Source organism: Schistocerca americana, unplaced genomic scaffold, assembly GCF_021461395.2.
Source record: "Schistocerca americana isolate TAMUIC-IGC-003095 unplaced genomic scaffold, iqSchAmer2.1 HiC_scaffold_1372, whole genome shotgun sequence".
Classification (NCBI taxonomy): Eukaryota; Metazoa; Arthropoda; class Insecta; order Orthoptera; family Acrididae; genus Schistocerca; species Schistocerca americana.
In genome coordinates, this window is record NW_025725452.1 from 7501 (window position 1) to 12500 (window position 5000).

A 5000-nucleotide genomic window follows, 5' to 3' on the forward strand; every position below is an offset into this window, starting at 1 on the left:
TGCGCGGGCCGAGGGAGGATGGGGCTTCCCCGCCCTTCACGGGGCGGCGGCCTCCGCACTCCCGGGGCGTCTCGTCCTCATTGCGAGGTGAGGCGCACCTAGAGCGTACACGTTGGGACCCGAAAGATGGTGAACTATGCCTGGCCAGGACGAAGTCAGGGGAAACCCTGATGGAGGTCCGTAGCGATTCTGACGTGCAAATCGATCGTCGGAGCTGGGTATAGGGGCGAAAGACTAATCGAACCATCTAGTAGCTGGTTCCCTCCGAAGTTTCCCTCAGGATAGCTGGTGCTCGTACGAGTCTCATCCGGTAAAGCGAATGATTAGAGGCCTTGGGGCCGAAACGACCTCAACCTATTCTCAAACTTTAAATGGGTGAGATCTCCGGCTTGCTTGATATGCTGAAGCCGCGAGCAAACGACTCGGATCGGAGTGCCAAGTGGGCCACTTTTGGTAAGCAGAACTGGCGCTGTGGGATGAACCAAACGCCGAGTTAAGGCGCCCGAATCGACGCTCATGGGAAACCATGAAAGGCGTTGGTTGCTTAAGACAGCAGGACGGTGGCCATGGAAGTCGGAATCCGCTAAGGAGTGTGTAACAACTCACCTGCCGAAGCAACTAGCCCTGAAAATGGATGGCGCTGAAGCGTCGTGCCTATACTCGGCCGTCAGTCTGGCAGTCATGGCCGGTCCTTGCGGCCGGCCGCGAAGCCCTGACGAGTAGGAGGGTCGCGGCGGTGGGCGCAGAAGGGTCTGGGCGTGAGCCTGCCTGGAGCCGCCGTCGGTGCAGATCTTGGTGGTAGTAGCAAATACTCCAGCGAGGCCCTGGAGGGCTGACGCGGAGAAGGGTTTCGTGTGAACAGCCGTTGCACACGAGTCAGTCGATCCTAAGCCCTAGGAGAAATCCGATGTTGATGGGGGCCGTCATAGCATGATGCACTTTGTGCTGGCCCCCGTTGGGCGAAAGGGAATCCGGTTCCTATTCCGGAACCCGGCAGCGGAACCGATACAAGTCGGGCCCCTCTTTTAGAGATGCTCGTCGGGGTAACCCAAAAGGACCCGGAGACGCCGTCGGGAGATCGGGGAAGAGTTTTCTTTTCTGCATGAGCGTTCGAGTTCCCTGGAATCCTCTAGCAGGGAGATAGGGTTTGGAACGCGAAGAGCACCGCAGTTGCGGCGGTGTCCCGATCTTCCCCTCGGACCTTGAAAATCCGGGAGAGGGCCACGTGGAGGTGTCGCGCCGGTTCGTACCCATATCCGCAGCAGGTCTCCAAGGTGAAGAGCCTCTAGTCGATAGAATAATGTAGGTAAGGGAAGTCGGCAAATTGGATCCGTAACTTCGGGATAAGGATTGGCTCTGAGGATCGGGGCGTGTCGGGCTTGGTCGGGAAGTGGGTCAGCGCTAACGTGCCGGGCCTGGGCGAGGTGAGTGCCGTAGGGGTGCCGGTAAGTGCGGGCGTTTAGCGCGGGCGTGGTCTGCTCTCGCCGTTGGTTGGCCTCGTGCTGGCCGGCGGTGCAGGATGCGCGCGCCTGCGCGGCGTTCGCGCCCCGGTGCTTCAACCTGCGTGCAGGATCCGAGCTCGGTCCCGTGCCTTGGCCTCCCACGGATCTTCCTTGCTGCGAGGCCGCGTCCGCCTTAGCGTGCTCCTCCGGGGGCGCGCGGGTGCGCGGATTCTCTTCGGCCGCCATTCAACGATCAACTCAGAACTGGCACGGACTGGGGGAATCCGACTGTCTAATTAAAACAAAGCATTGCGATGGCCCTAGCGGGTGTTGACGCAATGTGATTTCTGCCCAGTGCTCTGAATGTCAACGTGAAGAAATTCAAGCAAGCGCGGGTAAACGGCGGGAGTAACTATGACTCTCTTAAGGTGGCCAAGTGGCGGCGGTGTGGCTGCATCCGGACTTGGCTTTTCGAAGTGCGGTCTTGATGTAGTCGTGCTGCTGCTGCGAGGTGCCTTCCTTGGGTTATAGTTACAGGGAGAGTGATGCGCAATACATGGGCCTAGCCCTCTTAGCCTCTCCTCTCCTGCGGTCTTCTCCCCTTCTCGTGGGCCCGCTGATTTTAGCAGAGTGGAAGACCGCACCAGGGGCTTGGGGGGGTTACCAGCCCCCCCTCGCACTATCCCTTTTTTTAGTTGGGGGCAGTAACCAGAGAAAAAGTGGTGGCCCTTCCGCTGAAGGTGCCACCCCAACTCCCCCAGCACCTAGCCGGCCAACCGGCCGTGCCGAAAATCTTGTAACTGTTGCAGCTGTATACGCCTGTAGTGAGTGCCACCGCAGCTTCACCACCAAAAACGGTCTCGGGGTCCATCGCCGCCGCCAACACCTTGCGGCCGCCAACGCGGAGATCGTCACGGAGAGGCATCGCGCGAGGTGGACGGAGGAAGAAGTCCTGTCGCTCGCCAAGGCAGAGGCCGAACTGTTCCTCGAGAGGGACGCCCGGTTCTTCTTTGTAAATCAAGAGCTCATCAGGATGTTCCCCGACCGAACGCTTGAGGCAATCAAGTGCCGACGGCGGCAAGCTGCCCACAAGCAGCTTGTCCGCCAATTCATGGAGGCGCTTGAGATCGGTCGGGGGGAAGAGCCGGCGTCCCGCCGGGGAGCGGCGAGCCCGCTGCCTGACGCGGGCGAGGCCGCTGCGCCGCCCGTCGACGCAGCCGAGGACTTCGCGGCCGACACCACCGGGCCGCCGCCGGAGGGGCCGACTGACGCCGCCATCTGGGAGCATCTGGCGGGGCTACCCGCTTCCGCCCAGCGTTTCTCTGCCCTGGATCGTGTCATCGGTCTGGGGCGGGGCACGCCGCCCGATGTCATCCTGGGCATGCTCCCGGATGCCCTTGCGTCGGTCGGGTCCAGAGGGGAGAGATCGATCACCAGGACACAGCGGCCGCGCCAACCATCGAAGCGGCCGCCTGCCGCGCCGCCGACGCAGAAGCGCAAGCGGCGCCGCTGGGAGTACGCGAGAACGCAGGATGCCTTCCGACGGTCGCGTGCGCGTTGCGTGCGCGGCCTCTTGGATGGCACCCTGCTCCAGCCGCCACCTGCCATCCCTGGTCTGCTGGACTTCTGGGCGGACCTCTTCACCAAGAAGCCCATCTCCACCGCGGGCTTCATTCGTGACCGCCTCCTCCCGCACTCAGAGCCTGTCGCTCTCGAGTGCATATGGGGGCCGGTCACACGTGAGGAGGTCGCCGCCGCGTTGCCGCCCAGGGGATCAGCAGCCGGGCCGGACGGCCTTACCCCAGCGGAGTTGCGGCGCCTGCCGCACGAAGTCCTGGTGAAAGTGATGAATCTCTTCCTTCTGGCCCGCGCCCTTCCGGAACGCCTGCTTCGCGCGCGGACGTCCCTTCTCCCGAAAACGGCTGCACCAACATCCCCCGCTGACTTTCGCCCCATTACGGTCTGCTCGGTGTTGGCGCGGACCTTTCACAAGGTTCTCGCGTCACGCCTGATGCGCGCTTGTGCTGTGGACGAACGTCAGCGGGCATTCATCCCTCGGGATGGGATGTTGGAAAATACCTTCATCTTAGACACTGCTCTCACCGACGCAGTTCGCTCCTGCCGCTCTGTCTTTGTGGCATCGATCGACGTATCTAAGGCATTCGATTCGGTAGATCATGCTGCCCTTCGCCCCGTGCTGAAGGCGCATGGCCTGCCGGATTGCTTTGTCGAGTATGTCGAGCGGTGCTACGAGGGCAGCACGACAGTGATAGCGGACGGCGCCGGCGTGGGCGTGTCTGTGCAGCCAGCACGGGGCGTTCGCCAGGGCGATCCCCTCTCCCCCCTCCTGTTCAACTTTGCGGTGGACTACGTTTTAGGCCAACTGCCCTCCCACATCGGAGCTCGGATCCTCGGTCGCAGAGTCAACGCTGCGGCCTTTGCAGATGACGTCTTGCTGTTTGCAGCGACCCCGAGGGGCTTGCAGTCCCTCATCGACGCAGCTACCGCAGCCCTCGCCCACCTGGGGCTGCAGATCAACGCCCGGAAGTGTTTCACCCTCGCCTTAGTCGCGTCAGGGCGCGAGAAGAAGGTGAAGGTGGACAGCAATGTCACCTTCACAGCAGGCAATACCACCATGCCTGCCCTGCGTGTGGGTGAAACCTTCCGGTACCTGGGGCTGCAATTTTCCACGGCGGGTCGCTGTGTCTTCAATCCACGTAGCCACCTGGTGGAGCAGCTTGACGTCATCTCCCGAGCTCCGCTGAAGCCGCAACAGCGCCTCCACGCTCTCACCAACGTACTTCTCCCTGGCCTGTACCACGGGCTGGCCCTCAGCCGCACCCGGGTGGGTGCATTGAAGTCGGCCGACGTTACCATCCGGGCCGCCGTCAGGAGATGGTTCCGCCTTCCGGCGGACACCCCCCTGGGATACTTCCACGCTCCTGTTGCCCAGGGGGGCCTCGGCATTCCATCTTGCCGATGGATGGGTCCGACCCTCCGTCGGTCCCGTCTCCTGGCGCTGAAGAAGATAGGGCCAGCCTGCGACGGTGCAGGCATGGATGAGGTACAGCGTGAGATCGAGGTGCTGGAGCGCCACCTAATGTGGGAGGGCCACCTCCTCAAATCGTCAACGCAGGTTGGGGAAATGTGGGCGGCGCGCCTACACATCGCCATTGACGGTGCGGCACTGTCATCTTCTGCCGCCGTCAGTGGCCAACATCAGTGGGTCGCCGACACCAGTCGCCTGCTATCTGGGCGTGAATACATCGACGCCCTCCGCGCCCGCATCAACGCCTTCCCTACGAAGGCACGGCGCAGTCGCGGGCGGGAGGCGGACACCAGATGCCGCGCGGGGTGCCAGGCCGTGGAGACCGCCAACCACGTACTTCAGGCTTGCTTTAGGACGCACGGGTCCCGGGTCAAGCGCCATGACGCTGTAGTGCGTTATGTCGCCCGCGGACTCGCGCAGAGGGGCTTCAATGTCTCTGTGGAGCCCCACCTCCGAACACCTGAGGGCATCCGCAAGCCTGACGTGGTGGCGGTCAAAGACGGCATCGC

General features: G+C 62.6%; 1 pseudogene; it reads left to right on the top strand.

Moving 5' to 3' along the window:
• LOC124566204 overlaps positions 1-5000 on the top strand; it is a 7954-nt pseudogene that overhangs the window by 1014 nt on the left and 1940 nt on the right.